Source organism: Haematobia irritans, chromosome 3 (assembly GCF_050003625.1).
Source record: "Haematobia irritans isolate KBUSLIRL chromosome 3, ASM5000362v1, whole genome shotgun sequence".
Classification (NCBI taxonomy): Eukaryota; Metazoa; Arthropoda; class Insecta; order Diptera; family Muscidae; genus Haematobia; species Haematobia irritans.
In genome coordinates this window covers 152,013,305-152,038,465 of record NC_134399.1, presented here as the reverse complement: position 1 = coordinate 152,038,465, position 25,161 = coordinate 152,013,305, and the positions used below count along the sequence as shown (strand labels likewise).

General features: G+C 33.1%; 1 long non-coding RNA gene across 2 annotated transcripts; it reads right to left on the bottom strand.

Moving 5' to 3' along the window:
- Positions 1–10,797: 10,797 nt before the first annotated feature.
- Positions 10,798–11,296, bottom strand: LOC142231943 (uncharacterized). Of its 2 annotated transcripts, XR_012720970.1 has the most exons (3): positions 11,238–11,296; positions 11,054–11,178; positions 10,798–10,993 (listed from the first exon to the last, which is right to left on the bottom strand). It is a non-coding gene; the product is annotated as an uncharacterized LOC142231943 (long non-coding RNA). The 2 variants fall into 2 exon arrangements; XR_012720969.1 differs by having other exon boundaries at positions 11,054–11,271.
- Positions 11,297–25,161: the final 13,865 nt, after the last annotated feature.

Sequence of the window (25,161 nt, the reverse complement as noted above, 5' to 3'; positions counted from 1 at the left end):
TTTAAAGAATTTTTCTGAATTATTAAAGTCACGTTGACCTTAGCCTAAAAATTTTTTCTATCATGTTAAGATACCCATTTTTAAGTCAAATCACTTAATTATAAGGACAATACGACTTCATTGAAGAGTTTATCGACTTTTGGACAAGGAAAATAACTTTATTTTAGAGAAATGCGTCTTCTATGCTAAGCAAAATTTGTATTCGTATTTTAAAGACATGAAATCTTTGACCTCACGACAATATTTTTTTCAGTGTAGCAACAAATTCCTTTATAACTATAAAATTTGTTAACACAACCAACTTATTGGCTAGGCGGACTTTCAGTTGGGTTTCGTGACATATTGGCAAAACAAATCAGTTATCACAACAGGGTGGAATAAATTGAAATGGTTAGTTACTTCAATGTATAAATAACGACCAATATTTGGTCGTGTGTGCCAACTTTTGGCCACACCACCGTTATATTGATTATATAAACTATCAAACAAGAGAAATAACTAACTATTATTTCACACAATTAAAAATTGTGGGTCTCCACTATCAAACTGTTGTCCTAATCGAATTCCAACCAATCATTTCTCTGGGTGTATAATGTTCCATATTAGGTCATTATTTTGTTCACTATATGTTCAGTAAAAATTAAATTTCGAGGGAATTTTTATTAAAATAAAATTTTGACAAAATTTTCTCTAAAAACAAAACATTTAAAAAAAAAAATCTGTAACAAAAAAAATTCCAGAAAAATAATATTCCCAAAATTGTTCTAAAAAATCAAATTCGACGCAATTTTATATGAAAATATGCTATTGTTTTTAAAACCCTTACTAACATTATTGTGAGTGCATATGACGTATTTCACCCTGCATGTTGAACTAGTTGATATAAACTCTATAGAAATTGTTGTTGTTTAGAGTTAAGCAATAAATTAGTAAGGTTCCTCTTGGGATTGTAGCTGTTTTTGTTTCTTTTCCTTCTCTTGTTTCTAAAGACAATTGAATGTTATTATTTGACTTTTTTAAACGCCTCTTTGCTTTCTCCACAGCATATTTGTTGTTTCTTTCTATTGATATGATCTCAGCTATGGATGATACCATTTCATTGGCGATTTCTTTGTGATAGGCTTCTGGATTAGTGAAGCCGTTCAATTCTTAGGAAATATGACTGTAGGTGACCTCATGAGCGGGGTCCGTTTAAATGGTCTTTTGTTCTTGGGTATATGCTGCACTAAATAATATTAAAAAAGGAGTTATTAACATTAATTGATTTTAATTATTTGTTTAGAAAAAAAGGCGCCCAACATATGGTGGTCGGCGCTACCGTTTTTTATTTATTTTTTTTTTTAATGTCTTTAGTGTGACATAAATTTAATACAATGGAGATGCCCTAAAATGTTTTTTTTTTAAGTTATTATAAATCAAACGGCAATAAATTTAAATAAATGCAAATCATAACTCAAAGCTCCATTTGATATATTCTTGAAAGAGCCAATGAGATGCTTCGATTGCACAAAAGTGGTCAGTTACCGAATTTGGTTTTCTTCGATGAGAAGCCATTCCAAATTGGTCGGGTTTACTTCCCAAAGGGGTCAGCTGAAAATTGTATATAAATATATTTTAATAAAAAGAACTTTTAAATTGTCTTTTTATATTCAATTGGCCTAAAATCATGATTATTACACAGAAAAAAAAATGTTTTCTGATTTAATTACAAAATTATTTTATGCAATTAATATTTTAATTGAAATTTCTTCAATCACCAAAATTATAGTATTAATTATAGAATTGATTGATAGAATATATTATGTTTGGGGCATGAATGTGAATGTAAACATATATAAATTTACATATTTCGAGGAGACCTATATATGTTGTGATATTTTATTCAGAGAGCGACAGAGAGAGAGAGAGAGAGAGAGTATATAGAAAGAAATAGGGATGGAAACCGGGAGGGTTGACGAAAGATATCAACATAATACAGTGAGAGAATCAAAAGGGAGCAATTTCTGTGAAACCGCTTGTATATTGTTTCGGAAAACTGTTTTATGATAAGGCCAAAAATTTGATATGCTTAAGTCTAAATATTATTTAATTTGAATATTAGAATGAGTATTCGGACTAAAGAGAATATACATTCGGAACCAAGAAATAGACATTTGAAAAAACAGCATGTGTTTTCGCCTTGAGAGCAGCATTTGATGTATATATGTGTGAACATATGTTTTGTTTATCATTTTAGCATTATAGGCAAAATTTTTTCTTGGTTCGTTAAAAGAAATCGGAACGTACGAGAAATAAGTCAAAATATTCAGGCGAAGGAAATTAAAAAAACGGTGGAAAATATACAAAAATTACAAAGGGATCTTCATAAAAATAACGAAAGGGCACTATACTCTTTTAGAGTTGGGACAGTAAAATGAAAAAAGGATTAAACAGTTAAAAATTAAACAGTTTAGTAAGTTTATTAATAAGCAGTCCAAGAGGAGTTGACGGACACCTTCAAATATAAAAGCGGGCAATAAGTTCGAGTTTTGTAGCTAAAACAATTGAAAAAGTTTATTTTCTTTAAAATGAATTATTAAAGAAAAGTAAAAGAAAAGTAGAGCGATAATGCCAACTTAATAACGATAAGTTTTAAATGCATTTAAAATGGTGTTAAATGTTAGTAAAAACTTTTCACATCTAAATAAATTTATGTGTATATTATAAAATTATGTATGTATGTTTGTACTCGACTCCACGTTCTTCTTTTGTTATAGTTTTTGAATTCCATCAAAAATTTCAAATTTTTTATACCAAAAACAGTTTTTTACAAAATTGTTATTTTTGAAATAAAAAAATAATATTTTTTTCCAAAAGCCATTTCGTTTATACCAAGCATTGTTTCTGACTGTAAATCTTTAATAACCCACATTTCGAAGTTTCATTATAAAAATTTAATATAGTATAATTATAAATATAAATGTGTAATTCAAAAAAAAAACAACGGTGATCGGTCAGAGCAGGGATTGAACCCACGATCCTTTGCATGCAAGGCAGACATGCTGTTTCTGTTAAATAATGTTATATTTGCATGGGCTCGTGGGCGCTGCAAACTATGCTATATAAATGTAACTTATAACGATAATTTCTTCTGGTGACAATAACAGCTACGTAGCCCAGTGGATAGTGTGTTGGCTTACAAACTGTATAGTCCTCGGTTCGATTCTCCGTCAAGGCGAAAGGTAAAATTTTAAAAAAATTATAAAATTTAATAATTTCTTCAATATTATTTGTATTACAGAAAAAGGTGCCAAGAACTAAAAAATTTCGTGGAAGTAAAAATTATGTTAGGGAATGAGCACAATCTTCTTTGGGGAAAGTTCTTCCAAGCATATAATATTTTTGGGCTCCAAATGCTTCCAAACATATAATATGTTCACATTAAACACACATATTAATGTTTCGGCAGTATCCAATAATATTTGTGCTTCCTGCAAAATATGTTTGGAACCTATGTTAGAGAGGCGATTTTTTTTTTAGGGCGTGTTTATGTATCATCTCGGATCTTCCAATTTTCGATTATTTAGACTTTCTTTTATAAAGCTAGGTTAGGTACACTGAAAAAAAATATTTACGTGATATTAAAGATTACGCAACCTAAAATTTAGGATGCGAAATTTACAAAAATATTAAGGACAAATTTCTTTAAAATAATTGAAATTCTTTGCTTCAGTTTTTTTTTTCATTAAATTTAGGACGCAAATTTACGAAATTTCGCATGTCTTTGAACTAAGGCTAATTTTCCTTAAAGTAAAGAAACACATTTTTGATTTAAAGAAATTGTCCTTAAATTAACTGAAATATAGAAACTTTAGATTTAATATAAAAACGCTTCAAATATAGGCTAAGACTTATTTTGAGGATTTAGCGTCTTTGGTTTAAGTTGTTTTGGAATTAAGAAAACATTTTTTACTTTGAAGTATAGGTTTTAATTTGGATTTTTATACACTGAAAAAACAGTGAACCCACCAGAAAGAAATGTTTCGGTTAATTTTAGAAAATTTTGAATATAAATTTTAACTAAACAGTATTACAAACGTTGGCATCACGCCGATGTCATCAAAATAAGTAAATATTTTTCGACAAATTCAAGAAAATTTATTAGACATAACTAAGTTTTTTCACTTGTTAAAGAAAATTTTGTAGTTTGAAGGAAAAACTTGGAGTTCAAAATTGCAAGAATGTCTTTAGTGATATACGAAGTTCATGATGGACGCATTTTTGGTAAAATTTACAAATTTAAAGAAATTCTAAACTATTTTGTGGAAGGTACGAATTTAGTTAATCATTATGCTTCATTTGAGTTTAGTTTTTTCCTCGGTTTTAGTTAATTTAACTAACGTAAACAAAAAATTATTAGAGTAAAGGAAACTTTCTCCAAACATAATAATTCCATGAACTAAAATAAAGTTAAATTGGCTTTAGTGAAATAGAGAGTTCACTTTTTTTTGAGTGTACTGGCATTTGTTTGTACGTGAGTACCTTTATTAATAAACCGCGAAAAGAGAATGAAAATTTGATGAATAAGATCTGTATCCTAATTTTAATTTTATTAGTCCTAGATTTAAAGCTAGATAGGTCTCTAAACAAAATCTTTATTTTAAAGAAGCCGCATCATTGGCTCGGAATCAATACCAAACTCCTTAAGGGAAGGTCAAAATCTTTGAATCCAAGTAAACTTGTTTTTGAGTGTATAGTGACAGCCCAATACATGTTCAGTCCATTGTGATACCACAGTAGTGAGTTTCTCTCATATCACTGAGTTCATTCGATGTTGAGATCAATGGCAAGGGACCTCCCTATTATAGCCGAGTCCGAACGGCATTACACATTGCAGTGAAACCACTTAGAGAAGTTTCGAACCACTCAGAAATGTCACCACCATTACCGAGAGGGGTGGAAAACTTTTTTGTGTTAGATCGAAACTGGGTTTGAAATAGAGGTGTGCACGTGAGTAATATTTTACTCACGCACACTCACGACGGAGAAATCTTATACACGCACACTCACTCACGATATTTTTGGTAGGACTCACGCTCACGCACGCTCACGAAAATAAAATTTGTACGTACGCACGAAAATCTTTTAAATGTCGTGACTCACGAAAAATATCGTAACTCACGAAAAATATCGTGACTCACGAATAATTTTATGAGTAATTTACCTAAAGAACCCGGCTGAAAATATGAGTATGATTAAAATGGAGAGCGTTATAAAACTTTTAAAACTTATGTTAGGATGTCACTAAAATTATATATGAATTGAACTCGTAAGCATTTTATGTTCGTAAGCGGGATTATTTTCGTGAGCGTGTTTTTCCAAAATTCGTTACTCGCGCACACTCACGAAGATATTATTTTCGTGACTCACGCTCACGCACGACATTTGTTTGGTTAATCACGCTCACGCACACTCACGCCGTTACCATCAGCGTGAGTCACGACAATTTCGTGTCAAAGTTTGAAATCATGACCCTCAGTATACAAAGCGAACATGCTAGAGATGAGTATTTTCTAAAAGGCGTCTTTTAAATGTGAATATTATTTAACCCTTCGTTGCATGATTTAATTCGAGCAAGGATAAAAATTTTTTGGTATGTTAGAATTGTTGAATATGGAGTTATGATACCGTAAACCAATTTTCGTTCGATTCTGATCACTGGAGCAAAAGTTATGTAACATTGCATATATGCAATTTCATGCAGATAATCAATTTCTTTAGTACACGTTGTTATCTCTATATATCATAGGTAGAGGAGAAAAGTGATCAGATCAAACATGTCTTAAGTGAAAAATTTTATTGCTGGATGGGGAAAATGGAACATTTTTACTAAAAAAATTTGTTTTATCGCTAAATATAAAATGTTTGCCAAAATCAGATAGCATAGTTGCGTCAAACATGTTACATGTTTTCCATCGAAAACTAACACTTTACTTCTGAAACATGTTTGAGGTGATCATATTCCTTCTCGGGATGCAATATTAAAAGTCAAACTCTTGGGATTCTAAATAATTTCTGCCTTTTTTGATGAACAGAGTTCCCCAGTTTTGCATTTAACACAAAGGGAAGTGAACTTGGAGAACACAATCCCATAGATGCGAGACCGTTTGACGGGTTTCGCCAAACTGTTCCACGTAGAACAGTGCAATAGTCGGAGGGGCGACGAAACTTCTAGGGGGTGATCCAAACAAGAAAAAGACTGGAGAACTACCATGCTTAAAGAAAAGAGGAACATAAACGTAATAGCAATCATCATACTTAGAATTGGCACATCTGTGCCGAGTAAGAGCAGCGGATGATTGTGTATTCAGCCGTATTTTGACGAAAAAGAGACTTTGGAACTCTGTTTAAGTTCAAATGCTACGCTTTTACAATATAAAGAAACCGCCATATCTTATATGAATCGGTATGATGGAACAAAGAAGTTGGAGCGTATCACAAGCTGAAAACGTATATGATACACGGAAACCTGGACCCTCGTTTTTACTTAGGGTAGGTATAATGGCGAACCAAAACTTCATTTTCACTTAGACTTTTCAGTTAATTATGATACCACAATATTGACCTTCTGTTTATCATTGAGTGCAGTTCGATTCAATATTAAGCTCTATAGCCGAGTTCGAACGGTCTTTCACCATGAGGAAGCTTTTAAACACCTAAAATTGTCACCAACATATTGACAGGGGATAGGCCACCGCAAAAAATTTGAACCCATTTAACCAATATATCACGATGATATAAGTGTAACAATTACAACCCAGAAGCTGGAATCTTCTTCTACGACCTCGATTTATATCAAAATCGGTGTTTAAATCTCCATCATCATCAAAATACTCGGTTTTATATTCATATTCGTCGCTAAGTGTCCTAGTAGTAAGAACAATTGATTGAATGCATGATATTGCACTTATGCAATTATATGGCATATATGCAATGACAGTTCATATCGGCTCAAACGCATGAAATTGCAGATATGATATCATTCATTGTAGAGCTCTTGTATATATAATTTGTATTATAAAACTATATACGTAGCGTCTAGAATAGAGTAAATTTTTCATTTTATATTTACATTTAAAAAATTTTTAAGAAAGTTTCATAATATTAAAACAAATAAGTTAAATTTGTCGAGGTACTCAAAATGCTTATTTTAATTTCGCTTTATTTAAATGAAATTGGTACGATACTGGACAAAATCCCTATCAAATATAATCTACGGCTTCCAAAATGTGAATAACAAAAAAAATTATGGTAATATATGTAAAAGAATAGGAGCTACACAGGCAAGAAACTAACATTGCATATATGCAATGTCATGCAACGAAGGGTTAATATAAAATTTTCTATTATTTAATTTTTCTATTGTTTAGTTAATTTAATACAATCATGGAACTAAAATTAATACCATCATCGAACAACAGTTTCCCATTTTTATATTCGGTTTCTGATATCCTTTCCCTAGTCACATGACATCTTTGGACTATGCATATAGTTAAGATTGAGATTAATTGCATCTCATATGAAATAGGATCTACTACACAAATTCCCACAAGCTAGCGGCTACAATTGTGGAATAAAAACCCAATCATTAAAATTCTATCGGCAGACTGTTTGTTGTTCTAGGGCCATAACCAAATATTTTCTTAGAATTTTGTCAACAATTGCTCATATACTCATATTGCACACATCTACTATTTCGAAGGATCCTTTCGTTATGGGTAAGGGCTATCTCACATGCGCATTCTCACTCCCAAGCAATAGACAACTGGTTGGCAGTGGGATAAACTGCCAGCCGGTAGTAATTTGGTTTGCCCGATGACAATAATAATGATGATGATGATGGTCATACTGATACGAATACCGATGATGGTGTTTGACCCTACTGCTCCTGTTGCTGATGATTTGTGTTACACTTGTTTGAAATGCATTGTCTTATTGTAAGGAGAGAAGATATAACTCTGCATGTATGATGGGGTGTTGAAGCCTACTTGGATCTGTATTCTTGCATCCCTGCTGAGTCGGCATTGGTTTATGTTTTTGTGTACTTCGATAGTCTTCCTTCCACTGATACTTTCAATTCTTTGCTTAGTGTGCCTATAGTTTTTTTCTTGTTTTTGCATAAGAATATCCAATATATTCTCAGTTGGTGGTTGGGAAAAATCACATGAGAAGTAATGTTCGAACAAACTGCATATTTTCTCTTCTGCAAAAAAAGGTGTCAATGTTATCCCATCACCTGAAAAGTTTTATCTGTAGATGGTGCTGAAAATTCACACGATACAAAATACAGTTCCGGTATTTCGAATTAGGTTTTTGTCATTTTGTCCTTTCATTGGCAATTTTTCGCACTTTCATAGCATGAAATTTTAATTCCGGTTCTTTAGATTTGCTACGTTTCAATTAAATCCAAGAATACAATTGGTGACAGTGGCATATTTCTTATCGATTTAATTCTATTTTATTTTACAAAAAAAAAAGAAATTCATATTTCAATTAGCCTCAATAAACAGCCAGACCTGCCTACCAGACCTATCGAAATCGGGCGATACATTTATATGGGTGCTAAATCTAAATTTGATTCGATATTTTCCAAATTCAATAGTCTTCGTTCTTGCGCCAAGAAAACGTCATGAAATCGGATACATGAACAGACGGACGGACGCCAAGGCCTAGATCAACTAAGGAGGTGATTCTGAGTCGACCGGTACATATTTTGTGGGGTCTAACATCAATATTTCTGGAAGGCCCATTTTTTTGGCAAATCAAAGATTTTATACCCTGACCACTATGTGGTTTCACAAAACAAAAAAATTCTGATTCAATCACGAAATTAATTGATCCAATTAATTTTTTAATTGAAATGTCTTCAATCACAGAAATGATATTAATTTGTGTGATTGATTTTTTTTTCAATTAAAAACATTTGTTGAATCAATTAAATTTTTAATTGAATATTTTTTAAAACTCAATTAAGATTTTAATTGGAAAACTTTTCGTGAAATTTTTTTCTGTATTAGGGTATAAAAAACAACTCTACTCAAATTAAAGTTAGGATACATATCTCCTTTATCAAATTTTCTATTTTCTTTTCGAGATGTATTAAAAAAAAAGCTTACACAGTTCAAAAATTTTGCCTTTACTACAATTTGATTTTGTTTTGATTCCGATCCAAAAGGCGAGCAAATTATACTGAGGATACAGTTCAGACGTAATTCACTTTTAAATTTAGTTTGTGGATATTTGATACTCACACAATTTTTTTTTTCTGATTCAATCACGAAATTAATTGAAAGTATTAAAAAATTAATTGAAAGTCAATTAAAAAAATAATTGAAAGTCAATTAAAAAATTAATTGAAAGTCAATTAAAACATTAATTGAAAGTCAATTAAAAAATTAATTGATATTATTAATTTTTGTGATTGATTTTTGTTTCAATTAAAAAATTTGTTGAATCAATTAAATATTTAATTGAATTTTTTTTTTTTAAATTTGTGTGATTGATTTTTGTTTCAATTAAAACATTTGTTGAATCATTTAAATTTTTATTTGAATATTTTTAAAAACTCAATTGAGACTTTACTTGGAAAAATTTTCGTAATTTTTTTTTCTGTGCTGGGATCCAAATCTTAATTTATGTTTTTTCTTTTCATATTTTTTCATCGTGTAACATCAAAATCAACGTATTGATCGCAAATTAAAATTCCTAAATTCGACTTTAAGTATAAATTATGTAATTTTTATACCCTTCACCACTACAGGGTATAAGTTTGTGCATTTGTATGTAACATCCAGAAGGAGTAGTCATAGACCCATCTTTTAGTATACCGATCGGCTTAGAATTAAATTCTGAGTCGATTTAGCGATGTCCCTCTGTCTGTTGATGTATTTTTGTGTGTAAAGTCTAGCTCGCAGTTTAAGTCCATTATAAATATGCACACCGAATTTGGTAAAAATCGGTTTAGATTTAAACACAATTCCCATATATAGCTTTCGACCGATTTACACTCCTATGGCCCTAGAGGCCTAACTTTTACTCCGAGTAACGTGAAATTTTGCAAAGCGAGTAGAATTAAAATTATAAATATCCATACCGAATTTGGTTGAAATCGGTTCAGATTTAGACATAGCTGACATATATAGCTTTCGCCCGATTTACACTACTATGGACTCAGAGGACACTGTTTTGTTCCGAGTTACCTGAAATTTTGCCCGTACATTAATCAATTTAAATTTTGTGTCTAGAGGTTTTGGGAAAGTTTCAAAATTTTTTAAATATTTGTATATTTATATATTTAAATATTTGTATATGGGAATATAAACATTTATAGAGTTTCCAGCAAATTTGAAGGTGTCGGCTTTAGACTTTCCTAACTTGTTTACGTATATACACCCAGAAAAAAGTGACCCCTTCTTTAAGTTAAAATGAACTTACTGTGAAGAAAGTTGAACTTCGTATAGCGCCAAAGACATTTTTATTTGTTTGAACGATGTGATTTTCGTAGAAATTAGGTATAATGCATTCCATATATTAGTTAACATTTTCCTATATTTATTTACCACTATGCTACAGAATGAAAAAATTTAACTGATTTGAATTCATATATGGAATGAGTTTATTGAAATTTTTTCATTCATTTGGACAAATTTTACATATTTGTGGTAAAACTTTTACTTCATAATTAGAACTGCTTACCTTCGTTTTTAAATACAATTTTATTTATTTATATAAGCAATTTTATCTTCAATAAAAGACATGTTTTATTAATATATTGAATATATTTATTAAGAATCAACAGCATCGACTGGCCTTGAAATATTAGTTTATTATTCCACTATTTCCAATTTCCATGTAATGTCATCAACTGCAAAACGCATTTTTTCTTCTTCTTGTACCTTTCACTTTTAATAAGTTGCTGCGTAACGATTTTGTCCTCCTTTTACAATTTCAATACCTACAAATATAAAAAATCAAACCATTTTTGTTACAAAAGGTTAGCGTCACTGAATATTACCTGATAATTGAAGATTCCAAAATGAAGACAAATGAAAGGGTTGTTATTCTGCTGGTGTTTTCTTTCTTTATACACCATCACGAACATTGATAGATTTATTTTCAAAAAAACGAACATTTTTCTCACTAATTTAAAATAATAAATCTTTTATATATTTTATTTGTTACTTATTATATTATTTTACCATATTATTTTTTAACAATCTCTCCGTATACCACAACAACGCGATTCCAACTAAAAAACAACCCACGCGCAAACATATCGATTACACCCACGCGCAAACACATCGATTACGATGACAGGTATCGATTACAGGTAGACAAAAGAAATATAGGAAAATTTCCTATATTCTAACAAGTGTGTTTCCTTAAGTTTTGAAAGGATTGCATACTTCTTAGTAAAGGGTGATTCTTTTGAGGTTAGGATTTTCATGCATTAGTATTTGACAGATCACGTGGGATTTCAGACATGGTGTCAAAGAGAAAGATGCTCAGTATGCTTTGACATTTCATCATGAATAGACTTACTAACGAGCAACGCTTGCAAATCATTGAATTTTATTACCAAAATCAGTGGCAGAAAATCCGCTTTTTTATCGACAAATTTTGTTCAGCGATGAGGCTCATTTCTGGTTGAATGGCTACGTAAATAAGCAAAATTGCCGCATTTGGAGTGAAGAGCAACCAGAAGCCGTTCAAGAACTGCCCATGCATCCCGAAAAATGCACTGTTTGGTGTGGTTTGTACGCTGGTGGAATCATTGGACCGTATTTTTTCAAAGATGCTGTTGGACGCAACGTTACGGTGAATGGCGATCGATATCGTTCGATGCTAACAAACTTTTTGTTGCCAAAAATGGAAGAACTGAACTTGGTTGACATGTGGTTTCAACAAGATGGCGCTACATGCCACACAGCTCGCGATTCTATGGCCATTTTGAGGGAAAACTTCGGAGAACAATTCATCTCAAGAAATGGACCGGTAAGTTGGCCACCAAGATCATGCGATTTGACGCCTTTAGACTATTTTTTGTGGGGCTACGTCAAGTCTAAAGTCTACAGAAATAAGCCAGCAACTATTCCAGCTTTGGAAGACAACATTTCCGAAGAAATTCGGGCTATTCCGGCCGAAATGCTCGAAAAAGTTGCCCAAAATTGGACTTTCCGAATGGACCACCTAAGTCGCAGCCGCGGTCAACATTTAAATGAAATTATCTTCAAAAAGTAAATGTCATGGACCAATCTAACGTTTCAAATAAAGAACCGATGAGATTTTGCAAATTTTATGCGTTTTTTTTTTTAAAAAAGTTATCAAGCTCTTAACAAATCACCCTTTACGAATGAACTAAAATATTTTTCTATGTCAAGTGTTGTTCGTATGTATGAAAAACTTTCTATTATAAAGGAAGTCGCAATTATCATTTTATAAGAAATTTTACTAATTTTGAGGAAACTTGGTTTTAGTTCGGATTTTGTTTATTTTTACGAATGCTTTGTTATCGGTGAATACAATTTTCTTGTTCAGTAGTAAATTCTTATACCCAGCGAAGAAAACAGTATTAGTAAAATTCCATGCCTTATTCTAGTTAATGAACTATTCCTAACTGCTTACAGTTTAGGATTTTTTTTACTGAAACGAGTAAATTTTATTATTTCTCACAAAAATTTACCTTAATGGAAATAAAATGGATAAACTATATTGATGAAGAATTTTTCCTTTAGTTTCGAAGGCACTTTTTTCTGGGTGTAGCTTTTTCAAATAAAATCTTTACAGGCGTCTCCTATTTCTGAAAGATGGGGGCATACTAACTTTGTCATTCCGTTTGTAATACATCGAAATATTGGTCTCAGGCCCCAAAAAGTACATATATATTCCGGGTCGTTGTGAAATTCTGAATCGATGTGAGCCAACTGTCCGTCAGGGTTGGTCTGTTGCAAACTGTGACTTTTCCGATATACATTTACCACCAGAGATGATCTGTCGTATACTGTAAGTTATTTGACATAAATTTACTACGTCAAAAACGTCGAAAACCTTCGTAAAATACTTGGTTTTTCACAATATAAGAATTTATTAAATATACTTTTCTATAGACATAAAATTTTGAAAATTTTTCTATAGAAATAAAATTTTGACAAATTTTTCTATAGAAATAAAATTTTGAAAAATTTTCTATAGAAATAAAATTTTCTATAGAAATAAAATTTTGGCATGGTTATTAGCGGCCATATACTGGCGTAATGTACCAAATTTCAACCGAATCGGGGGTTATATACAATTATGGACCGATATGGACCAATTTTTGCATGATTGTTAGATACCATATATTAACACCACGAACCAAATTTCAACTGGATCGGGTTAATTTTGCTCCTCCAAGATGCTGTGGAGGTCAAATCTGGGGATCGGTTTATATGGGGGCTATATATAATTATGGACCGATATGGACCAATTTTTGCACGGTTATTATAGACCATATACTAACACGACATACCAAGTTTCAACCGTTTCGGATTAATTTTGCTCTTCCAAGAGGCTCCGGAGTTCATATCTGGGGATCGGTTTATATGGAGGCTATATATAATTATGCACCGATAGGGACTAATTTTCTCATGGTTGTTAGAGACCATACTAACACCATGTACCAAATTTCAACCGGATCGGATGAAATTTGCTTCTCTAAGAAGCTCCACAAGACAAATCTGGGGATCGGTTTATATGGGGGCTATATATAATTATGGACCGATATAAACCAATTTTTGCATGGTTGTTAGAGACCATATACTAACATCACGTATCAAATTTTAACCGGATCGGATGAAATTTACTTCTCTAAGAGGCTCCGCAAGCCAAATCTGGGGGGTCGGTTTATATGGGGGCTGTACGTAAAAGTGGTCCAATATGGCCCATTTGCAATACCATCCGACCTACATCAATAACAACTACTTATGCCAAGTTTCAAGTCGATAGCTTGTTTCGTGCGGAAGTTAGCGTGATTTCAACAGACGGACGGACGGACATGCTTAGATGGACTCAGAATTTCACCAGGACCCAGAATACATATATTCTTTGTGGGGTTTTAGAACAATATTTCCATGTGTTACAAACGGAATGACAAAGTTAATATACCCCCATCCTATGGTGGAGGGTATAAAAAGCTAAAAACTTCAATATGACTTTTCATACCTTACGATATTAAAAGTAGGATCCTGTAAGTATTTTTGACAACAATTCGCACATAGACCCTGACGGAAAATATTTGAACTTGATTGGATGTGTACATGTAGTTGATTCCCTAACCTAATGAAAGTACTTCGCGTTTCTGCTAGGTGTCGCACTTTATGCTAGAGATGGCGCTATTCACTTTGTCATTTAGATAAATTATATACAGCTGCAGTTTCATCGGAAGGTAACATAAAGTTTTGAGATAAATTGAACTTGTCTCAATCGGATTTTGGAATTAAGATATCATGCATTTGGACATTAATCGCCTGTTTCAGTATCAGGCTAACATGAAAAATATTAAAAAAACCGGTTTCAAAGATTTTGTCATTACTATAATGATTTTATTTTTCAAAGAAATTCGTCTTCACATGCAAAAATCATATTCGTATATTAAGACCCGAAATCTTTGGGCCCACTACAGCAATTTTTAGTGTACATGCTAGGGAATCAAATAGTTGACTTCTTTAAATTAGACTACGTGAATTTAGATTTTCGCAAACATACACTGTTAGAAAAATATGTTTTTCATATGTTCCGATATAAACAAAATGTGTTTCGGGCACAATTTTTAAACACAATATATTTAAGTGCCAACATGTAATGTTCCTAAACTAACACTAAATGTTTGGGACACATATGTTAATATGTTAAAATATATTATGTTTGGGGTATGAATGTTTCATAAAAATAATATGTGTGAATGTAAACATATATAAATTTACAAATTTCGAGCAAACATATATATGTTTACAATTTCTGTGAAACGGTTGTATGTTGTTTCGGAAAACTGCTTTATGATAAGGCCAAAAATTTTATATGCTTAAGTCTAAATATTATTTAATTTGAATATTAGAATGAGTATTCGGAGTAAAGAGAATAGACATTCGGAACCAAGAGCATAGAGATTTGAAAAAAACAGCATGTGTTTTCGCCTTGAGAGGAGAATTTTATGTATGTGGGGACTGTAAATTTTTAATAACCCACATTTCGAAGTTTCATTATAAAAATTTAATATAGTATAAATGTCTAAATTGCAAAAAAAAAATTGGTTCGGTCGGAGCAAGAATTGAACCCACGACCCTTTGCATGCAAGGCAGACATGCTAACCACTGCTCCACGTGGCCAACAAATGTATGTTTCTTTTAAATAATGTTATGTTTGCATGGGCTCGTGGGCGCTGCAAAGTATGCTATATAAATGTAACTTGTAACGATAATTGTCTACTGGTGACTATAACTACTACGTAGCCCAGTGGCTAGTGTGTTGGCTTTCAAACTGTATGGGCCTCGATTCGATTCTCCGCCCAGGCGAAAGGTAAAATTAAAAAAAAAATTATAAAATTGAATAATTTCTTCAACATTATTTGTATTACAGAAAAAGGTGCCAAGAACTAAAAATTTCGTGGAAGTGAAAATTATGTGAGGGAATGATCACAATCTTCTTTGGGGAAAATTCTTCCAAGCATATAATATTTTTGGGCTCAAAATGCTTCCAAACATATAATATGTTCACATAAAACAAACATATTAATATTTCGGCAGTATCCAATAATATATGTGCTTCCTGCAAAATATGTTTGGAACATATGTTAAAGAAGCGATTTTTTTTGAGGGTGTAGACTATTTGACATCGCAAAAATAGTGTCGCATATTGGGACCGATATAAATCAAATTTGGTATAGAACTTTATGGACTTACAATAACCCTAGGTTTCCAATTTCAAGCCAATCGGATGAAAATGGGGGCTATATCACAACGGGGACCAATATCAACCAAATTTGACATAGCTGGTTTGGACCTAAAATACCTATAAATTTCCAAATATCAAGAAATTTGGATAAAAAATTTTTTGCACTATTAAAGTCTCTAGTGCGATTACAGCAGACAAAAGGAATGGAAAACTTATTATGTACCCATCCATTCAAAAGTTCGATTTTATCCCCATCGCTACCAAAGACTCTTAAGTGCACACAATTTTTTTTATACCCACCACCATAGGATGGGGGGTATATTAACTTTGTCATTCCGTTTGTAACACATCGAAATATTGCTCTAAGACCCCATAAAGTATATATATTCTGGGTCGTGGTGAAATTCTGAGTCGATCTGAGCATGTCCGTCCGTCCGTCTGTTGAAATCACGCTAACTTCCGAACGAAACAAGCTATCGACTTGAAACTTGGCACAAGTAGTTTTTATTGATGTAGGTCGGATGGTATTGCAAATGGGCCATATCGGTCCAGTTTTACGTATAGCCCCCATATAAACGGACCCCAAAATTTGGCTTGCGAGGCCTCTAAGAGAAGCAAATTTCATCCGATCCGGCTGAAATTTGGTACATGGTGTTAGTATATGGTCTCTAACAACCATGCAAAAATTGGTCCACATCGGTCCATAATTATATATAGCCCCCATATAAACCGATCCCCCGATTTGGCTTGCGAGGCCCCTATGAGAAGCAAATTTCATCCGATCCGGCTGAAATTTGGTACATGGTGTCAGTATATGGTATCTAATAACCATGCAAAAATTGGTCCACATCGGTCCATAATTATATATAGCCCCCATATAAACCGATCCCCCGATTTGGCTTGCGAGGCCTCTAAGAGAAGCAAATTTCATCCGATCCGGCTGAAATTTGGTACATGGTGTTAGTATATGGTCTCTAACAACCATGCAAAAATTGGTCGACATCGGTCCATAATTATATATAGCCCCCATATAAACCGATCCCCCGATTTGGCTTGCGAGGCCGTTAAGAGAAGCAAATTTCATCCGATCCGGCTGAAATTTTGTACGTGATGTTAGTATATGGTCTATAACAACCATGCAAAAATTGGTCCACATCGGTTCATTATTATATATAGCCCCCATATAAACCGATCACCAGATTTGACCTCCGGAACCTCTTGGAAGACCAAAATTCATCTGATTCTGTTGAAATTTGGTATGTGGTGTTAATATATGGCCTCAAACTCCCATGCAAAAATTGGTCGATATCGGTCCATAATTATATATAGGCCCAATATAAACGATCCCCAGATTTGACCTCCAGAGCCCCTTGGAAGAGCAAAATTCTTGCCATTCGGTTGAAATTTGGTACGTGATGTTAGTATATGGTATCCAACAACCATGCAGGAATTGGTTCCTATCAGTCCATAATTATATATAGCTCCCATATAAACCGATCGCCAGATTTGACCTCCGATGCCTTTTGGAGAAGCAAAATTCATCCGATCTGCTTGAAATTTGGTACGTGGTGGTAGTATATGATATTTAACAACCATGCCAAAAGTGGTCCATATCAGTCCATAATCGTACATAGCCCCATATAAACCGATCCCGAGATTTGGTTTTGGAACCTCTTGGAGGAGCAAATTTCATCCGAGTGAGTTGAAATTTGGTACATTGTGCTAGTATATGGTCGTTAACAACCATGCCTAACTAGGTCCATATCGGTCTATAGTTATATATGGCCCTCAGATAAATCGATCCCCAATCACACAAAAATTGGTCCATATCAAATTCATAATTGTATATAGCCCCCATATAAGCGGCCCCCATATTTCAATTCTGGCTCTCTACGTACAAAAAGTCCATATCGATTCGTAATTATTTGTAGACTTAACTATACATAACTTTTTTGTCTAATATATACCATGTATGGACTAAATCACAGTCTTTCGTACAAGTTTCTATGCAATCCATGGTGGTGGGTACATAAGATTCGGCCTGGTCGAACTTGCGGCCGTATGTACTTGTTTTTTATTCAATCACGAAAATCGCGGATTCAATCATTTTTTTAATTGAAATGTCTTCAATCACGAAAATGATAGTATCAATCATCCATTTTGATTGAAAACCAACACGATTTTCAATTAAAAATTTAATTGATTTTTGTCACGGAATCAATTAATTGTGTGATTGAATCAATTAAAAACGTGATTGATATTTAACATAAAATTAAATCACAGTTTTAATTGAATCAATTAACATTTTAATTAATTTCGCGACAAAAATCAATCTACTATTTGATTGATTTAATTAAATTATTAATTGATATGGGCAATAAATTTCAATCAAAAAATTTATATATTGCGCCCCCAATATCTTATTTAGTTTTATTTGAAATAACAAAAATTATGCGTTTCTTATAAAATCATCTTCAATATTTTATTTTTCTGAATTATGCTATAGACTAAAGAATTTTGTTTTTGTTATTTGTGTGTTTTATTCTAACATAACTTAACAGGTTGGCTGATAAGTCCCCGGTCTAACAAAGAAAAACACATTTTTTTGTCAAAATTATTATTCAACATAGTTCCCTTCAAGAGCGATATAACGATTATAACGACCTTCCAATTTTTTGCTTCGGAGACGGTTCACCGGTCGCTGTCCACTCAGCCGACTGTCGATTGGACTCAGGAGTGTAGTGATGGAGCCATGTTTCATCCATTGTCACATATCATACATTGTTGAATAAATACCCATTCTCTTGTTCTCTTTTCGCTCTTTCTATTGCTCAAAATTATTCAATTGCAATCACAAAGGTGATTGGATCAATCACATGTGTAATTGGAAACGGAAAAATTTTCAATCACGTTTGTAATTGGAAATTATTTCCGAGTTGATTAACAATTTGATTGAATCAATTAATATTATAATTGGAAACGTAACAAATATAAATCAATTTTTTAATTGGGTTTTATTGGGATTTGATTAAATAATTAATTGAATAAATTAACATTTTAATTGAATCCGTTTCCAAATTCAATTAAGTGATTAATTGAAAAAATTTCGGTAATAATTTTTTGTGTGTGGCACTAAACAATTGGAAAAGTACCAAAAATTTTTTTAAAGCATTTTTCACCACAATTGTTAGAAGACCCATGTTGATATTTTGTAAAACACCAATAGTAAATAGCTTCTTATAAATTTCGATCAAGGCTTAAAACACTGGCTGATAGATATCTAAGATAAGATCGCGTTTATCTGATGAAACTTTGGATATCGTGATAATTTTAAGAAGTTAATTACTGCGATTAGGTTAGGTTAGGTTAGGTGGCAGCAGCCCGATGTATCAGGCTCACTTAGACTATTCAGTTCATTGTGATACCACATTGGTGAACTTCTCTCTTATCACTGAGTGCTGCCCGATTCCATGTTAAGCTCAATGACAAGGGACCTCCTTTTTATAGCCGAGTCCGAACGGCGTTCCACATTTCAGTGAAAGCACTTAGAGAAGCTTTGAAACCTTCAGAAATGCCATCAGCATTACTGAGGTGGGATAATCCACCGCTGAAAAACTTTGGTGTTCGGTCGAAGCACGACCTTGTGTATGCAAGGCGGGCATGCTAACCATTGCACCACGGTGGCTCTCTTACTGCGATTAACTACAAAAGAATTAACACAAGGGTACGAATGTTCTTTGTTAAGGATGATAGTAATTTGCAGTTTATTTTTAATTTACTCTTATGTTCTTTTGTTGTGTGCATTTTTTAATAAAATTGCATTAAACCAAATTGACTTAATGCACAACATTCTTTTTGTTTTTTTATTGTTATTACTCAAAATATCGGGATCCCGAAAACAATCCGTATAATCCTGGGATTCGGGGATTCAATATTTCGATATTCCGAATCCTGGGATTTATAATACTCAAGCCCGAATGACACCTCTGAAGAGCGCGCAACCAATACACGTCAAATGTTGACACTATTTAGTTTGTGTATTCTATATTGTATTGGTTTGAACCCATGATAAGTATTTACGCAGTCACCTCAGCTTTCATATATGACTGTAATAACTATTCTCACCATTGGGGAGTAGTAGAGACACCAACCATTTTAGATTTGAGACATTTGTAGAAACAGACTACAGATGTCTCTACCCAAATACCATATGGTTGATATTTCGACCATAGACCAAGGAAGGTATAGACAACGAAAGTGAATTCACAGAGCTGTAGTTTGTCTGCACACCGTAGATGGCTCTTTTTCGTCTGCAATTGAGTGATTTGTAAATTTGGCTTTAATTTGTTTTCTTTCGTTTGTTCTTTTGATGAAACACCAAATATTGGAAAAACATGTAAAATTCTATACATCCACATCTTTTTTGTAATGCAAATTGACTGATTTGTACGGTAATTCTCGTTTTCCAAAAAGAAATTGAGTCACTTGACTGCGCAATTGAGTGGAATGACTGCGCACTGCAAATAAACAACACCATGGTGAATTATCAAGTTATGTCTCTATTTAAATTGGTCTATGTTTCGACCATAGACCAAGGAAGGTATAGACATCTCAAGTGAATTCACAGCGCTGTAGTTTGTCTGCACACCGTAGATGGCTCTTTTTCGTCTGCAATTGAGTGATTTTTTAATTTGGCTTTAATTTGTTTTCTTTCCTTTGTTCTCTCGTTGAAACACCAAATATTGTGAAAGTTTATAAAATACTATTCATCCACACCTTTTTTGTAATGCAAATTGACTAATTTATACGGTTATTCTCGTTTTCCAAAAATAAATTGAGTCACTTGACTGCGGAATTGAGTGGAATGACTGCGCACTGCAAATAAACAAAACCATGGTGAATTATCAAGGTATGTCTCTATATTTTCTTGGTCTATGTTCCGACTCGTGAAAGTAAAATATAATAGATGTGTTCCTTTACCTTATGCACTGCCCAGACTATAAGTTTATCCAGACGGAATCAGAGAATGAAGCCGACCCATTTTTGTCGGTGGCTAAGCCGATATAAATTTGTCTTATCGACGGCGGACAATTATCCATTATAAAATCAATTTGATGTTATCCGAATGGTAATGAGATTAGTTGTACAACTTATCTTACAATCACATTTACACATAATTCAAATGTTCTGAGCCAAATTTTTGCAAAATTATTATAGCAACTTGATACTGACGGATTTTGGGTGGAAAGTTAAACATTTTGACAAAAAAATGCAACCATTATTAATAATTTTTTCTGACTTTAGTCGAGATGAGTCGACAAATTCAGCGACGGCTTCGACTGGTAAAAACTAGTCGGCGGCGGCTAAAATCGGCGGCGCGACTCGGCGGCTTCATTCTCTGGACGGAATGTCTGTGTTTGTAAAAAAGAAAGACGAATAGCCGAAGGTAAGTGAAATATCGATAAATGTATTATCGACCTCACAAACAAGCTGAAATATCGATTATGCATTCCAACATAACTTATACCCTGCCAGCATTTCAAAGTTCCATGTCATCCTCATCGCTACCAAAGACGCGTAAGTGACACTTCAACAATCGCCAACTGTGATGGGTGAAATATATCAAAAAGTATGAAAAGTACATGAAAATATGTTGCCATCACTATTTTTACAAGAGCCATTTTGTATTTTGTGAAACACCAAGCGCAACTAGCTTATTATAAATTATTTAAATAAAAACGAAAATGAAGTGCTGCAAAACATAGTTATTACGCTTAAACTTGTGAAAGGTATGGTGGTGAATAGGTTAGGTTAGATGGCAGCCCGATGTATCAGGCTCACTTAGAATATTCAGTCCATTGTGATACCACATTGGTGAACTTCTCTCTTATCACTGAGTGCCGCTCGATTGCATGTTGAGCCGAGTACGAACGGCGTTCCACATCGCAGTGGAACCACTTAGAGAAGCTTTGAAACCCTCAGAAATATCACCAGCATTACTGAGGTGGGATAATCCACCGCTGAAAAACTTTTTGGTGTTCGGTCGAAGCAGGAATGGAACCCACGACCTTGTGTATGCAAGGCGGGCATGCTAACCATTGCACCACGGTGGCTCCAAAATATGGTGGTGAATAGGGCTGTTACCCGGGATAAATTCCGTCCCGAATTCCCGGATTTATACCGACAAATTGAGTTAATAAACATTTATGGTACACCTTGAGTAAGAATTTATTATACATGAGGTATACTAACCAGCACAATTTCATCACAAATCGAAGTAAACGATAAGGTCCTTTGAATAATGAGTTCATGCGAAATGGAATTCGTGCCACATAAAATAAAAAGCAATGGTAGAAGATCCGCGAAAATATAACAAGATCGTGTTTATATGATAAAAATCTGGATGCCTTCATATTTTTTCTTAAATCGAAGTACAAAAAGATTATCACAAGTACGCACAGAAAAAAAGTTCACGAAATTTTTTCCAATTAAAATCTTAATTGAGTTTTAAAAAATATTCAATTAAAAATTTTATTGATTCAACAATTTTTTTAATTGAAACAAAAATCAATCACACAAATTAATAGTATCAATTAACTTTTTAATTGGATCAATTACTTTTTAATTGGCCTTCAATTAATTTTTTAATTGATACTATCATTTCTGTGATTGAAGACATTTTAATTAAAACATTAATTGGATCAATTAATTTCCTGATTGAATCAGAAAAAAATTTTGTTGTGTGCACGAAAATACGCCTAATCTAACCTAATCCTTAAAATGTTTTGTTGAGTAAGATAGCGATATGAAATGGCTTCTTTTTTTGTCATAATATTTTTGTTTTTCGTTTCTTCACTATATTGAGTTGGACTAAGTGTTCGTTAAGTACCCAGCAAAAAAATTTGGAAGTTCTTCCAAAGGCACAACTTTATAAGCACTTCCAGAAGATGCACTCCCAATGATTTTCTTTATTTTAACTACCCAGGAAGTTCTTTTAATTCAATATTTTTTAACTTGGCTTTTTCATACTTTTAATGGGTAATTTTAACTTTTTTTGTTTCAAATAGATTAAAAACAGAGTAAGAATTCATAAAATGATACAAATCATTTAAATTTTGTCGAAAAAAATGCTAAGTCCAATCTGAAAAGATTGTCAATTTTTGAAAATATTTGAGGTCAAACGTTTCCGACAAGCGTTAGAAAACATTAAAAATTATAAAAATTATTTATTTGACAAAATTTCACAGAATTTTTTAATTTACATCCAAAACATTGAATTCGGATCACACCTAAAGAATTGATACAAATTCAGTGCGACGGCTGTTGAAATGGAGGACTTCCGTCCTATAACAAGCCCGTGTTAAACTCATCGCTTCTGCGTCAATTTTGCACCACTTCCGGATCCAAAAAGAACATTTTCATTACTTTTTTGGCGACGCTTTTTTTGCTGGGTATGATAGCAATTTAAAATTGCTTTTTAATTTACTCTTATGTTCTTTTCTTGTTATAGCCTCCACCATATGATGGGGGTATATTAACATTGTCATTCCGTTTGTAACACATCGAAATATTGCTCTAAGGCCCTATAAAGTATATATTATGGGTCTTGGTGAAATTCTGAGTCGATCTAAGCTACAGGTGTGCACGTGACACAAAATTTTAGTGACTCACGCGTGAGTCGTGAGTCACGCTCATGGCAATGGCGTGAGTGTGCGTGAGTGTGCGTGAGTGTGATTAACAAACCAAAATGTCGTGCGTGAGCGTGAGTCATGAAAATATTATCTTCGTGAGTGTGCGTGAGTAAAGATTTACGCTCACGAAAATAATCCCGCTCACCAACATAAAACGCTTAAGAGTTAAATTCATTTACAATTTTAGTGACACCTGGGACGTTAAGAGTGTTTTCAGACACGTCGCTAAGGTAAATAACTCAAAAAATTGTTCGTGAGTCACGATATTTTTCGTGAGTCACGGTATTTTTCGTGAGTCACGACATTTTCGTGCGTGAGTACAAATTTTCTTTTCGTGAGTGTGCGTGAGCGTGAGTCCTACCAATATCGTGCGTGAGTAAGATTTTTCCGTCGTGAGTGAGCGTGAGTAAAATATTACTCACGTGCACACCTCTAATCCAAGCATGTCCGCCCGTGCGTCTGTTGAAATCACGCTAACTTCCGAACGAAACAATCTATCGACTTGAAACTTGGCACAAGTAGTTGCTATTGATGTAGGTCGGATGGTATTGCAAATGGGCCATATCGGACCACTTTTACATATAGCCCCCATACAAACCGACCCCCAGATTTGGATTGCGGAGCATCTTGGAGGAGAAAAATTCATCAGATTCATGACTGCACGCTCACAAAAAATCGCTTCTGTAACATATACTCCCAAACATATTTTGCTTCAAGCATATACATTTTTGGGTATTGCCCAAACATTTATATGTTTGATCTCTACCACTATATAATATGTTTGAAAGCATATTGGTCTAAACAATATATGTTTGGGTAGTCTAAGTTCCAAACATTTTGTATTTTTGCATCCAAATTCAATAATGTTGTCTTCCAAAAAACAATATGTTATTATGTGACCATATAATATGTTTGGAAGCATTTTGCACCCAAAAATATTATATGCTTAAAAAAAAATTCTCCCAAACAATATTGTGCTCAAAATTTTATTTATTTATTTATATATTTACAATCATAATGAATTATGAAAATAAAGAGGTAATATAGGTGCTAACAACATAGGTTTTCGACCTGAATGTTCAAAATTTTGTTTCTGCCTAATTGTATATTCCCCCACATCTTTCTCACTTCCACGAGATTTTTTAGTTCTTAGCGAATTTTTCTGTAATACAAACATCCCAATAAACACAAACGTTTGAAAAATGCAAAATTTCAACAATTTTTCAAACATTTTTTCAAAGGATTAGGGTAATATTCAAGTTGAGAAATTGTTGAGAAAATCGCGTTCTCAACAAAAAACAGACATTACCCTCAACAGTGAAATTCAACACATTAGCAATAATATCTCAAGTGTTATCCTCAAATTGAAATGCATCGCTACTCAATAATTTGTCAAACAATTTTCGATGCGAGTCAAATTCAAAATTAACATCGTTGCAAATGCTTTTCAACCTAAATTTGTATGAATGATATCCCCACTTCAAATTGAAAGTCAAAGCCAAAA